The sequence below is a fragment of the Ixodes scapularis genome, unplaced genomic scaffold (assembly GCF_016920785.2).
Source record: "Ixodes scapularis isolate PalLabHiFi unplaced genomic scaffold, ASM1692078v2 ptg000320l_1___fragment_1__unscaffolded, whole genome shotgun sequence".
NCBI classification, from domain to species: domain Eukaryota; kingdom Metazoa; phylum Arthropoda; class Arachnida; order Ixodida; family Ixodidae; genus Ixodes; species Ixodes scapularis.
This window is the reverse complement of record NW_024609961.1, coordinates 112,813-127,920: the sequence shown is the minus strand read 5'-3', so window position 1 is coordinate 127,920 and position 15,108 is coordinate 112,813. Positions and strand designations below refer to the sequence as shown.

Sequence of the window (15,108 nt, the reverse complement as noted above, 5' to 3'; positions counted from 1 at the left end):
GTACTTTACGCAACACTCTTAACGAGCAAACGCTGTCTGCCAAATCAAGCTCAGGCCCTGCTGAACCTCACAGTAGAGGTGATACATTCGCGGCACATCTTTGACCAGAAAACAGAAAGTTCAAAACAATTAATCACACAGAAGCGGAACCAGTATAAACACAAGCCGCTTTATATTTCGCTAGCAGAATTTCGTTAACGAAGCGCAACATTTATGCACTTTCCTGTTACTATAAAAATACCAGTCAATCAATTTTATTTCCTTTCCATCTGAGAGGGGGAGGCAGGGGAAAAAAGCAGCATGTCGCTACTTGACGAAGACCCCGCCTCCCCTTTACATCCGCAGAAGCTCAACATATGAGTGAATGAACAATTTAACATATATAAAGACAGGTAATCGAGTGTTTATACACGACAATGGTGACAATTATATACAGGGCCCAGGCTTAAACAAGGTAAACATAATTCAGAGTTGCATTCAGAGTATTGGAAGGAGGAGACTGAAAAGGTCAGGATGAAAACGGAGGGATGGAGGGGCCGAGATTTGTCCATGTTTGCACGAGCCACGGTTTGTGATCTTTTTTTAATAGCAAAAGTGTGGTATGTTTTACAAGTGCTGTTCATGACGCGAATTAATGTGCAGAGGCTCCACCGAGTATTCGCGGTGTTCATCTGGGGCTCAGTATGGGAAAGATGTGCCCGAACCAATTTGTTCCGTTCTGTTCGCAGTGGTGGGTTAGGTCTGTCTCACTTGTTTATAAGGCAAATTGTGTCTCGGTTTATGTTTCTGAGAGATCAGAATCACTATTTTTTACGTACAGTTATGCAGGTTCGTTTGCGTAAAGTTTTACCGAATTTTGTCGTGTCTTCCAGTGATGTTATTTGTGCAGGGCCGTGAGGCTATTTGCGAGAAGTTTTGCTTTCCTTCCGAATATTGAGTGTTCGTTTTTCTTTAGACTATCTAAGTACTGCCCGACGAAAAAAGCTATACAACGATTTGGTGGATGTTTTAATGCCGGTACCTCTGTACAGAACATTATACAGTGAGGGCCCTGGTATTGACGTCCTGAAGAGGGTTAAGAGAATGCCAGTTAAACCCTCCATTAAATCCTTTTTTTTTTTTCAAGCTGCATTGAGGTACTTTGCCTGTGAAACCATGGTTGGCGGCAAAAGGGATATACGTACCATGGTCGGTAAATTGTTGACTGTGCAAGCAACCAGAAACGGTAGAACATGTGTTTATTGAGTGCTGGGACGCGGTTTTTCACTGGGACATACTCCAGCGCACTATAAAAAAAACCCTCCCTATAAACCCGCGCGGCATTCGATTCCTGCGAGTCGAAAATGAAGGTGGAGTGCCATATGACATGTTTATGGCTCTAAGCTTACATAGCATCTGGAAGACGAAAATGGGTGTCCGCCATGCGGAAGCGAATGTTCGTCCTGTCCGAGAAAATTTTATTCAAAGTGTCGCGTACATTCGCGAAGTGTACCGCCAACGGCCTGAGCCTCCCGAATGGATGTCGCTTTTGGACGAGTGTGTTTCCTTGAAGGAATTTTAATGTACTCCCGTCAGCAAGCTGGGGCTGCCGTGTTTTTAGTCTCCTTTTTATAACTATGCTGAAAAACGCCAAAAAGGCAATAAAGAAAAAAAAAAAAAGAGTGGCGCAGTGGAAGCGTGCTGGGCCCATAACCCAGAGGTCCGTGGGTCGAAACCACGCTCTGCTAAGTGTTTTTTTTTTTTTTTTCCCTATTGTCTGTTTTGTTGTATTTTTTTTTATTTTTTCATCGGTATTTGCTGGCACAAATAAAAGGAAAATCGAGATTTTTTTTTTACTATAATGTAAATCAGAATGGTTTTATTCAAATCACCTTTATTTGATTAAATGAGATTAATTTGATTTCAATCACTGTAGCTATAAAATATTGAATCTTTATTATTACGTGCATCTTTAAACGTGCCAGTAGCGTCTGATCAATATGTCGATCACTGATAACAATATTTGGGATAAAAATGCAGTAAATTTAAACTATACAGTTTAACTAACTTTTTATTGATCTGACACGCGTTATACTGGAACAAGAACAGCTCTGATTTTCTTAGAAGAGCACTGCCTTTGGCTCGTGATAAACATTTTAGAAATGTTTGAATAAAATTATTACAGTAAAAGAGGTATGATTTAAATTGAGATTTTGATCGTGGTTTAGATTATCTTGATATTTATTCTTCACCATGGTTCAAATGCATGCCAAGCGAAAAACGGGGAAAAAACTAATAAATCCTCCGTGGACAGTTTTTTGCGAATTCCCGCACACAGGATACGAGGCACTCTCGACAGCTCGACAGTTAAAACAAATAAAGTGTCGCCGAGTGCTTTGACATTCTAATCTTTTCAGTATCTTGGCATCCTTTTTTTTTTTTTTTTAGGGGCCAAACAATGTGTCCATCGTTGTTGCTCCATAAACGAGTGACGCACAGCCAGACATGGATATTTGACGTAAAAAAATCTCAACTCAGTAATTTTAGCTCTTTCAGGAGCATATATTAGATTACTAGTAATTAATCAAATATCATAATTGAATTACAGCGAACGTTACCGCAAAAAAGAAAAGCAACTGAAGCGTTAAAAAGTTATGTACAATAAAATATAATTGACTACAAGTATTTCCTTACTTGTAACTCGTTACGTACAGGTCTGTTCAGAGGTCCATGTGATTTTGCGTCTAAATAATAAAAGGAGCCGAAAAAAAAAAGACAGCGTTGTATTTTTAATGGGAAGCGTTTCACAACCGATTGAGAGCCCTTTAGTACAGCCCCACAGGGGGCGCCTGTGAAAGCAGGTGGTTGGTGAGTGGCGTCACCACGGACCCCGAGCCATGTGGGTTCGCCCGCCCACGTCTGGCTGTGCGTGGCTTTCCCGTGTCTGAGGAAAAGGGCACCCTGGTGGTTGAGCCGAGCACGGGGTAGGTTTGGACCCTTCGGGGCCCCCGGGCGAGGCAATACACCGCTTCGACCCCCGCTTCTCATAGACGGGAGTCCTAGTAAGGCCCGGCCAGGATGATTCAGTCTTGTCGCCATATCTTCTACTATCCCCTCTTATCTTTCTCTTTTCTCTACTTTTCTTTCATTCATATTCACCATCTTTGGCGGCAAGGGCTAACGTTGGGTGACGATAGACCCCTTGTCTGGACCCACACTAGGTTATAGTGTCTTGGCAGCACTGATAGCGTAATGTCGTCAACAAAACCTTTTATCGCTATGGCGCATTACCTATCCCCATGTTGGGCTCCGTGGTGGGTGGTGCGCTACAGATGCCGAACGCCTTCCCATTTCTTATGGCTTCCAAACTGAGCAAAAAACCTGATTGGGCCTTAAAAGGGTCCGGACTGAAGTACACGTTATAGAAGCATTTGCACCTGTGGAGAAGTTTCCTACATTTCTCGTCATGCACTGTGAAACGGAAAAACATTTATTCAAGCTATCCCCTTTCCTGGTTTCTAAGACTCTTGAATTTGCAATCAAGAATTTTAAAGCAAAAAAAAGACATCTGGAGGTCTCGTTGAAGTTGTAACCTCTCAGCAAAGCTCAGACCCGTTGGCACTCAACTCGGTTTCTGACTTCAGGGTTACTGTATCACCCCACCGCACTTTGAACACCATTGAAGGCGTAATATCAGAAGATGACCTTCTGGAATCCCCCGAAGATGAAATTGTCGATGGCCTTCGTGACCAAAGAGTCATTGCTGCAAAACGATGATGATGATTTGGGGTTTTATGGCGCAAGAGCAACTTAGGCCATATTGCGCCAAACGAAGGTTTTCCCAAAGGGCTTAGAGGTGTGATCTAAAAGTACTGCAAGTTACAGCTGGTGTAAAAGGCCAGTGTTATGAAGGAAATTTAAAACTCGATCGAATGGTACCAATGGTTCATCGCCAAGCAGGAAATATGGATGAAAGGGGAGGTGATCGCGAAAAAGTTCAGGAAAACATTTTCGGCGCTCTGGGTTTAAAGCTTTGCAATGCCACAGGATGTGCAAAACAGTCATATCTTTGCCACACTTGTCGCAAAGTTTAACATCTTCACCACAGAGCAGGTGCAAATTAGTCAAACGGGTATGACCAATTCTTAAACGGCAAAGGAGAACCTCAACCCGACGGACTTTATGGAAGGAACTCTCCCATACCCCCAGTTGGGGCTTGATAACATGAAGCTTGTTCTCTTTTTCCAAATCCCAATCCAACTGCCATGACTTCATAATCGATTTCTGTATGATCGGTTTCAGGTCTTGGTGTGGCAGGCCAAGAGGCAGTTTTGGGTACTCTTTTGCAGAGGCAGCAAGCAAGTCTGCCTTCTCATTGCCGGAAATACCCACGTGGCTTGGGACCCAGCAGAATTTAATCTGGTGTCCTAGTTGAAGTGCTCGGTTAAGCCGTACCCAAAGACATTGCACGAGAAGGTTCTTGCTGTCTGCTAAGGACGAAACGGCTAGAAGAACGCCTTGAGAGTCGACAAACAGAATTGCTTTCATGATATTGTTCTCTAATAAGTACTCCACAGCCATTAAAATACCGTACAATTCGGCAGTAAAAATATTTGCACAAGTGTGGAGTTGTCGAGCTTTGCTGAAGGTAATGGAATAAACTGCACACCCCACAAAAGTTGATGTTTTCGATCCATCAGTGTAAAAATGCGAGTAGTCCTTGTATTTCTGTTCTAAATCGGCAAACTCCTGCTGAAGAACGAGTGGAGAAACAGCTCCCTTTCTGTACTTAGACAGTGACCAGTCACAAGAAATTGGCAGAAGGTCCCAAGGCGCAACTCTCTCATTGCCCCTCAACACAGCAGCCTCACTAAAGGGGAGATGGAGCGATGTTACCATGCTCTGCACTCTGAAACTCAGGGGCCGAACAATGCTCGGCTTGTTTTCAAAGAGTCGGAAGGACGTAGAAGGTTGAAGTGCATCAAAAGTGGGATGTTCAGGATAGCTGTATATCTTGTAAGCATAACAAAGACTCAAATACTGCCTTCGTCTTTCCAAAGACATTTGATGTGTATCAGCATACAAGCTAAGCACAGGTGATGTTCGAAATGCTCCCGTGGCGAGCCTGAGCCCCAGATGATGGACAAGGTCCAACATCTTCAGGGCAGACGGACGTGCCGACCCATAAACAATCGCGCCATAGTCCAGACGGGACCGCACCAAGAAGTTATAAAGTCGTAAGAGACACCGTCTGTCAGACCCCCAGGATGTGTGTGAAAGCACTTTGAGAATGTTAGACGACCGCAAGCATTTCTGCTTCAGCTCCTTGACGTGAGCCACAAAGGTAAGTTTCTTGTCGAAAATAACCCCTAAAAATTTGTGCTCGTATTTTACAGGTATTGCAGTGCTATTGAGCTGCAAACAAGGATCAAGCAACATACCACGACATAGTGAAAATGGCACACACACTGTTTTTTCAGATGAAAACTTAAAACCATTTTCATCGGCCCAATTGCTCATTTTGTTTATTGAGAGTTGAAGCTGGCGCTCGCAACTTGAGAGATTGCAGGACGAAAAGGAAATCTGCACATCATCTACATATAATGAATATAAAACTGATGGAGGTATCACTGCAGCAAGGCTGTTTATCTTCACCACAAACAAAGCGACGCTCAATACAGCCCCTTGAGGGACGCCATTTTCCTGAGGAAAAACATCCGAAAGTGTGGAACCAAACCTAACCTGAAAAGTTCGGTTAGTCGAAAACTCCCTTATGCAGCGCAACATGCGGCCACGGACACCATGTGAGTATAAGTCCTTTAAAATCCCGTAACGCCAAGTAGTATCATATGCTTTCTCTAGGTCAAAAAATACTGAAACGCAGTGCTGTCGATGAACAAACGCTTCACGTATGAAAATTTCCAGGCGAACAAGATGATCCAATGTTGATCGCCCCATTCTAAACCCACACTGATTGGGATCTAAAATTCCCTCAGTCTCTAAAAAGTGTACTAATCGTCTATTTATTAGTTTTTCATAAGTTTTCCCAAGGCAACTGGTCATTGCAATGGGACGATAACTTGCTGGTAGAGCAGAGTCTTTACCGGGTTTTAGTAGAGGAATTATGTGTGCCCGCTTCCAGCACTGAGGAAAGGCAGAAGCCATCCACAAATGATTAAAAAAGGTTAACAAATGGCCTAGAGATTCAGGAGACAAGTGCCGCAACATTTCATAGTGGATTTTGTCAGGACCAGGTGCCGACTGCTTTTTTGACCCAAGGGCCACCTCGAGTTCGCACATTGTGAAAGGCTGGTTGTATACCAGAGTGTCTGATCCTGACATAGCAATTGGCTGCTTTTCTGCTACAGCTTTAAACTTTTTAAATTTTGCCGAATAACTAGACGAGCTAGACACTTCACAAAAATGTTTCGCGAGAACATTTGCCTGGCCTTTCAAGGTTGGCGAAGCTGAGGGAAAAAGAGGCGTCCTAAAAGAGAGGTAGTTACCCCGAATTTTCCTCATTCGATCCCACACCTCCTTAGTAGTGACAAAACTGTTCACCTTGGAAACATATTTCATCCATGAGCTTTTCTTAGCTCGTTTCCTTGTCCAACGAGCCTTTGCTTTACATTTTTTAAACTCTATCTTGTTCCAGACCGTTGGGTAGCGGCAGAAAGTGCCCCAGGCCCTGTTCTGACGTTTAAGCGTAACAGAACAGTCTTTGGTCCACCAAGGCTTGCAGCGCTTAGGAAGATTTTCAGATGTTTGTGGAATGGAGGCAGAAGCAGCATTTATGATACGGTCAGTAACGTACAAGGTGGCATTTTCCGGAGTCATAGCTAAAAGTTCAGCTGGGTCAAGCACTGCTTTTAATGCAAAAAGAGCCCAGTCAGCTTTGTCTAATTTCCATCTGGGGATACGTGTTGAAAGTGAAGGAGGTGCTACAGTACTTCCTAAAAAAACAGGAAAATGGTCGCTCCCAAAAGGGTTATCTAAAACTTTCCAAGAAAAACAGGGAAGTAAAGTTGGCGATGAAAGAGACAAATCGATGGAAGTGAAAGTATTATGAGCTGCACTAAAAAATGTAGGATCATGTCCATTTAAAAGGCAAAGGCCGGATGACAATAAAAATCTTTCAATGACACCACCACGGGAGTCTTGGCGAGCCCTACCCCACATGGGGTGGTGGGCGTTAAAATCCCCCAAGATTAAAAAAGGTTGCGGAAGTTGCGCTACAAGTCCATGCAGGTCATGTAAATGCAGTGGAATATTTGGTGGCAAGTAAAGTGAAACAAGCGTAATAAGGCGGTCAAGAAGAATACGAACTGCTACTGCTTCTAGAGAGGTTGTAAGAGGAACAGAAGCACAGGCAATACCACTCTGCACAACCACAGCTACTCCGCCAGAGGAGTTGCTATGGGACACACGGTCCTTTCTAAAATCCTGATGACGACGTAGAACATTTGTTTGTGTGTCCTTGAGATGAGTCTCCTGTAGGCATATAGCGACAGGTCGGAGCTCATCAAGAAAAAAATTTATGTCATCAATATTAGGGAAAAGACCACGGCAATTCAACTGCATAATGCTATAGTTCTTTGCCATTTAGAGACGAAAACAATTTATAAAAGTGACCTAAAGGGGAGATCTGTTAAGTTCTAAAATCTATTTTTACACGTGGGGTAGTCTGCTTTTTAGGAGGATCTTTCTGTTTACAAGTGGGGTCACTGGCGACAGAAGGAGACGACTCCGATCCTGAGAGGGGAGTATCCTCCTCGGACCTGGGCCCACTTACATCCATGGGCTCGTCTGTTGCCGCCGGCAGTTGACCCCTGGAGGTCGACTGCTTTGGCGGCTCCCCGGGCTTCCTCTGTGGAGCAGAGGTGCGAGGGGGTAGGCCTCGGCCCTTAGGGGCCAAAGGGCCAGGTGGAGCAGGGGAGGTCAGCCCCTGCCCTGAGGTGGATGCTGAGGAGGCAGCATCCACCTTGAGATTCGAAAGCGGTGTCACTGGCACCGCTCCCGAAGACGCCGGAGACCTCGACGGGAGGCGCAGATCGTCCGTAGACGTCTGTGTTCCAGTCGAAACCATTGGCCGTACCGGTCCCCTATGTACGGCCTGGGCATAAGAGCCTTTGGAGACAAAGGCAAAACGCTTTTTTGCATCAATGTAGGAAATGTTTTCTTTAACCTTTAAGGTGAGAATTTCTTTTTCTTGCTTCCATAACGGGCAAGATCGGGAGTATGCTGGATGTTTTCATTACAGTTAGTGCACTGAGCTTCGTTCTCACACACATCAGCGACGTGCTCCTTACTGGAGCATTTGGCGCAGGTCTCGCTACCTCGACAGCTCCGCGACCCATGGCCGAACCTCTGACACTTAAAGCAGCGCTGAGGGTTCGGCACATAAGGCCGGACACGGCACTGAAGGTAGCCTGCCTTTACATTAGTGGGTAGAGTCGTAGTGTCGAAAGTGAGAATAACATGCTTTGTTTTGCGTTCTATGCCGTCGCGACGGATGGTGATGCGTCGTGCTGCAACCACTCCCTGTCCTGAGAGACCCTCAACTAGCTCTGTATCTGTCAAGTCGAGCAAGTCATCTTCAGAGATGACCCCTTGGACAGTGTTCAACTTTCGATGGGGGGTCACACTGACCTTGTAGTCTGAGACCGCGTTCAGGGCAATAAGTGAGTCACTTTGTTTTTTTGTATTTACCTCCACAAGGAGGTCGCCTGATGCCATCTTTTTGGCGCTAAAGTTTGCACCGATAACACCTTCAAGCACTTTGGAAACTAAAAAAGGAGAAAGTTTAGCCAGTGGCTTTTCGTCCTCAGAGTGCAGAACAAGAAACTTAGGAAATTTGAAAAGATCAGGGGTCTTAGTGGAGATGTCAATGACTTCGGTGCGGGTCCTTTTCAGGGCCCGATCAGTTGGTTTAGTTTTGGAACCCATAAAGATGGGAAGGAATTTCAGTGCCCGGGTGCACCGCCCACCACGGAGCCCAACGAGGGGGTAGGTAATGTGCCATAACAAGAAAGGCTTGGCTGACACAATTACTCTACCAGTGCTGCCCGGGCACTATAACCGAGTGTGGATGCAGGGACAGGACCTGTTTCCACTCAAGGTTAGCCCTTGCCGCCTAAGAAGGTGAAAAAGGAAGGAAGAGAGTGCAGAAGAAAAGAGAAAGAGGAGGAAGGAAAAGTGAAAGAGGGAAGAAGAGGGTAGAAAAGGCGACTGACTGAATCATCCTGGTCGGGCCAAGCCAGGACACCCGTCTACGAGAAGCAGGGGTCGAAGTGGTGTATTGCCTCGCCCGGGGGGCCCCGAAGGGTCCAAACATACCCCGGGCTTGGCTCAACCACCAGGGTCCCCTTTTCCCCGGACACGGGTACGCCACGCACAGCCAGACGTGGGTGGGCGAACCCACATGGCTCGGGGTTCGTAGTGACGCCACTCACCAAGCACCTACTAAAGTAGGTGCCCCCTGCGTGCGGGTATGGTGGCCCACGTAGCTAGGGTCCGTGGTGACGCAACTCACCAAGCACCTAGCACCTAAGGTGCAGGCGCCCCCTGCGGGGCTCGGGGTCCGTGGAGACGCCACTCTCCAAACACCTGCTTTCACAGGTGCCCCCTGCGGGGGCTGCAAAACGAATTTGTTTTCGCCGGGACGGTCAAGAGATGAAGACCAAGCATGTCATTCTGACTTTTGAGCTGAGGGCGCTTCCGGAATCAGTCAAAGTAGGGTATCTGAATTGTAGAGTACGGCCGTATGTGCCAAACCCTGAACGTTGCTTTCATTGCCAAAGATATGGCCATAGCGCCCAGAGCTGCCGTGGAAAGACAACGTGTGCCAAGTATGGCAAAAATGATCACCCTGTAGAGAATTGCTCAAATCCACCTTGCTGCATCAACTGCTATGAACCTCACCCTGCTTATTCCCGATCTTGCAAACAATGGAAAGAAGATAAAGAAATTGTAACACTCAAAGTGAAAGAGAACATTTCGTTCCCCGAAACCAGGAAGCGATTCTCCTTCCTGCAAAGGGGGCCTTATTCTTTGGTTGCACGTGCAGGGGGTGTACCATAAAAGTCTTCGGTAGGAATCCAGGTTTGTTCTAATGACCTGGTAATTCCACCACCTCCCCCTGCCTCACAAGGATTCGATCCAAGACTCCGTTTTTCGTTGGAACCAAAGAAACCACAGGGGCCTCCGATGGTGCAGAGGCAAGGGATGCCTTTGTGCTAACTGAGGGTAGACAAGAGAAGAGGCAACACCAGCCTCAGGGAGAAGGCACTGGTGCCTCCTCCATTCCTAAGGACGGGTCATCGAACGATGTCCCTGTCTTGGTTACTCGGACCCCTCCCAGGAAGGTGTGTTTCGTTTTAAGGCTTTAGGAAAGGCCTCGACATCTAAGGAGGTGCCCGTACCAGCTGCTCCCTCAGCCGTTCAGCCTAACGATGAGCGGATGGAACTTGGTGAACCTCCTCTCCCCCGTTCGGTCCCATCTGATGACGCCAGGCTTAAAAAGTCATCCCAGAAAAAGCGCAATCCGCGAGTAACCCCACCCAACTACAGCCGGGTTAGCATGGGCTTGCGACTGCGGCGAGCCAGAACATGCTCATGCGAAATGCCTTTATAGAGCGCAGCTCTTAGGCGCCCGTTTCCGGCTTGAGCGGCGTCGGCGTAACCGCGCGGTACATTATGGGTAAATTTTCCCGAAGGAACCCGAGGTCCTCCCGGAGGACCTCGGGTTCCTTCGGGAGGACCTCGGGTTCCTTCGGGAAGACCTCGGGAGAACCTCGGGTTCCTTCGGGAGAACCTCGGGTTCCTTCGGGAGAAGCTCGGGTTCCTTCAAGAGGACCTCGGGTTCCTTCGGGAGGACCTCGGGTTCCTTCGGGAGGACCTCGGGGAGGGGGAGGTCACGTGACCCCCCCCTCTCCGAGGTCACGTGACCCCCCCCCCCCTCAGTACCCTTTCCTACTCCTCCTCAAGAGCTGCGCTCTAATTCGGCGTTACAGGGAGTTGTAAACGGCTTTCACTTTTTGCTTGTATGCTTGCCTGGTGTTTCTTTTAAAGTTCCTCTTATCCACGAATATCTTCATAATTTGTCGACACTAGTCGAAAGCAGTCCCGAGAGGTTGCAACACAGCCGGTGATGCTCCAACGTAAATGTTTTTTATTTGAAGATTTATATAGATATTTCAATAAAAAGGCAAAAAAAAAATCTCTAATATAGAGTTTTTTTCATGTCTCTCTGTCTCTTCAGCAAAAGCGATCTGTAACAGTGCCATAGATGTGCACATATTTTGGGAAGTTGAATGTTGAACGAGCCATCGCGCAGCTGATGCAGCTTCTGGAGCTGTATAATCACAATCACTGACACCACAGTTTTTTGTTTTTTTTTGCATTCCTAAGTGGGGTACACGTATGGTTGACAAATAAGATAGAAAACTTACTATGAAACGAATAAAATAAAATTGGGGTGGCTTACCTAAAACGTGTGGCAGTGACATTTTTCATTCCAACGATTTGTATTGGGTTTTTAAAGCAAAGTATCTCATTTCTGCCCTTAATCTTTATGTCACAAATAAGAAGTGAAAGCCGTTTACAACTCCTTGTGACGCCGAATTAGAGCGCAGCTCTTGAGGAAGAGGATGGAAGGGTACTCAGGGGAGGGTATACCCCCTCCCTCCTCCTCACCTCCTTATCTTCCTCCTCCCCTCGTTCTTGAATGTCCTCCAGGGGGGGGGGGGGGGGTGATTACGTGACCTCGGGGGGAGGGGTCACGTGGCCTCGCGGGGGGGGGGGGGGGTTCGCGCGGTGCATTAAGGAACATTTCCCATAATGCACCGCGCGGTTGCGCTGACGGCGACGCCGCTCAAGACGGAAACGGGCGCCTAAAGGTCTGTTCACACATACAGCGGAGCGCTAAGTTAGCACTACGTGAGCGCTCCAAGGAGCGCTCCAAGGAGCGCTTATGTGGCGCTTCCTAGCGCGTGACTTCGTTCTAAAAGCGAGTTTTAGTAGACCGTGTTTCCCGCTCCGCTAAGCCCCTCCGCTACCCGGAACTCTACAGCCAAGGCTATTGGCGCGCAGGCGCAGTGGCGGTATATATAACGCAGCGACGCCACTTGTCTTCAAACAACACAGCGCCGCTTCGCACGGGAGACAAGAGATGGCGCAAGCGGTCGCGACGCTAACTGCCGCCAACGAACGAGCAGGCGACGCCGAGAGCCGGCGTATTTAGCAGACGTTCCTTGTTGTTACCGCGCCTGTTTTTGTTTCTGCGACTGTCGCCGCCCGCGGAACGCGCTCCGCTTTTGAGTAGAAAAGATTGTCTGCTAAAGACGCTGGTTCTCGGCGCCGTATGCTCGTTCGTTGGCGGCGTTCGTTGCGCCATCTCTTGTGTCCCGTGCGGAACAGCGCCGTGTTGTTTGAAGACCGGTGACGTCGCTGCATTTCCATAGGAGCTAAGCCTTTTTCTTTCTTTACTTTTTCCTCAGGTAAGTTCGCTCTTTGCAAATTTTACAAAAAAAAATGCACCATCTGTGGGCAACGCTGCACAAAGTCGTAGAGCGATAGGTTAAAAAACCGAATTTTCCGGTCGATTTAAAGAACCTGGCGTCTCCTTGTTTCACCTTGTAGTATCTAGGAGTATGGATATGTGACGGTGCAGAATATCTCAGTGAGCATGAAAAGCATATAATAGGTAAGGGTAACAGGAATGCAGCTGTAATGAAAAATAGAGCACTTTGGAATTACAACAGGTATGAGGTGGTGAGAGAGATTTGGAAAGGGGGTCATGGTCCCTGGCTTGACTTTTGGAACCGCAGTACTATGCATGAAATCCGAAGTGCATGCAAGACTAGAAATAAAACAGCGCGGAGTAGGTAGGCTGGCTTTGGGGGCACATTGCAAAACGCCAAACCAGGGAGTACAAAGAGACATGGGATGGGCGTCTTTTGAGAGCAGGGAAGCGGTGAGCAAGAAAGAATTTGAGGATCGGTTGAGGCGAATGAATGGGGACCAATGGGCACGAAAGGTTTTCAGCTATTTATACATGAGGAGCATAGACACAAAGTGGAGACAGCGCACTAGAAAATGAAGAGGAAAATTTTTTAGGCTATAGTGGAGATACGGAAGTTAGAAAGAGATTGGTGGCTAGACGGAATGCAGACAAAGACGGCTCTGGAAAGCTATAGATTAAACAAAGCAGTTATTGCCAAAGAAAGCATTTATGACAATTCTAGGGGAAGCTCATTGTTGTCTGAGGCGAGGACGGGTGTTCTGCGAACCAGAACATGCAGAGCGAGGTACCAGGAAATGGATACAGTGTGTATTGCTTGTGGAAAGGAGGACGAGACGGCTGAGCACTTGATAATCTACTGTAATTTTTTTTTTCATTTATTGTTCCCTCAAAGCGCCTGGAGGCATTACATGAGGGGGGGGAGAGACAAAAGAAAAAGTTCGCTGCAAAAACGAGAAAACACTAACATTGAAAACAGCACGCGACAGATCGCGCACACATGCACAGCATACTATATACACAACAGCTACACACCAGAGAGCGTATAAAATTAAACTGACTTAAATAATTCTTCACATACACTCCTAAACTGTGCACAGTCTGAGATATCAACCACACTTTCAGGGAGGTCATTCCATTCATGAATAGCCAAGATCAAGGGCGACTCTGAAAAATGCTTAGTGCGACATAAGGGTAGCCTAATTTTATGACGGTGATCATGCCGAGGAAAAATCATATGGGGCGGAAGTAAAAGTTGACTTTTAAGGTCAGCGTTGTAATAATACACGCGATGAAGAAAAGCCAGTCGTGATACTTTCCATCTATTACATAAAGGAACAAGGTCAGCTCTTGTTTTTAGTGCTGCCACACTCGACGTAAAGGAATAATCTCTAAGAATAAAACGTAAGGCTCTGTTCTGAACATACTCTATTTTTCTAATTAAATAATCTTGCCATGGGCTCCAAATAAGGCTAGCATATTCTAGTTTTGAAAGAATAAAAGATTTGTAAGCTAACAATCGAACGTCACTTGGTGCTAAAAACAAGTTCCTCCTAAGATACCCTAGAGATCGATTCGCTTTGCTCACAATATGATCAATATGCATTTTCCCGTCGAGATTATCCGTTAGAAATACTCCCAGGTATTTGTAATGAGTTACATTTTCAAGAATTGCACCATTAACTTTATTATCAAAGGCAGACTTAGACTTAATTGTAGCAAAAGTAAGAAGCTTGGTCTTTGTAATATTGATATCCATTTGCCATTTAACGCACCATAACCATAGCGAATCAAGGTCACGCTGGAGGGCGAAGCTATCTTCGTTCGAGATAATGCGCCTGTATATTACGCAGTCGTCAGCGTATAGCCGAATTTTTGAACGAATTAAGTTAGGTAGATCATTAATGTAAATTAAAAAGAGAAGAGGGCCGAGGACGGAGCCTTGCGGGACACCGGATTTTACTGAGATACTTCTAGATGAGTCGTTATGAATCGAGACTGATTGAGTTCTTTCAGAAAGGAATTCTTTGATCCAGTCTACAAGAGACTGATGCATATTAAGTGACTTAAGTTTACTTATCAAACGCTGGTGCGGGACCCGAACAAACGCTTTCGAAAAATCGATAAAGATAGCGTCAGTTTCCGTTTGTGAATGAATGTTGTCATGGATATCAGTGATAAATTCAAATAACTGAGTTTCACACGACTTCTCTTTAGGGAAGCCGTGTTGGTTAGGAAGAGAGAGAGAGAGAAAACGTTTATTGAAACAACAGGAACGGGGTAGGGGAGAAAAGAGTTAGGAGCTGTGGGCGGCCATCCTATTCCGGTAGGCCGCGTGTCGCGGCCTACCGGAATAGGATGGCTCTGCAACACGCACTCCCACTGCTCAAGCGTAGGGGATCTGGGTGGTGGAGGGTTGGTGGGGCACGTCCAGATGAGATGAGCTGTGGTGTTGGGCTCATCGCATTGGGGGCAGTTCAGTGGGTAGTTAGCAGGAGAGATGTGGTGGAGATGGAGGTGATTGTAATACGTGTTGGTTTGAAGTCGGCGCCAGATGCGGGCGTCAGCGGTAGAAAGGGAAGGGTGGGGAAGGGGATAGGTGCGTCGGG

The 15,108-nt window shown here is 46.6% G+C and overlaps 1 pseudogene; it reads left to right on the top strand.

The window, feature by feature from the left end:
• The first annotated feature begins 364 nt into the window (after positions 1-364).
• Positions 365-11,298, top strand: LOC121047184 (annotated as a pseudogene).
• The last annotated feature ends 3,810 nt before the right edge of the window (positions 11,299-15,108 follow it).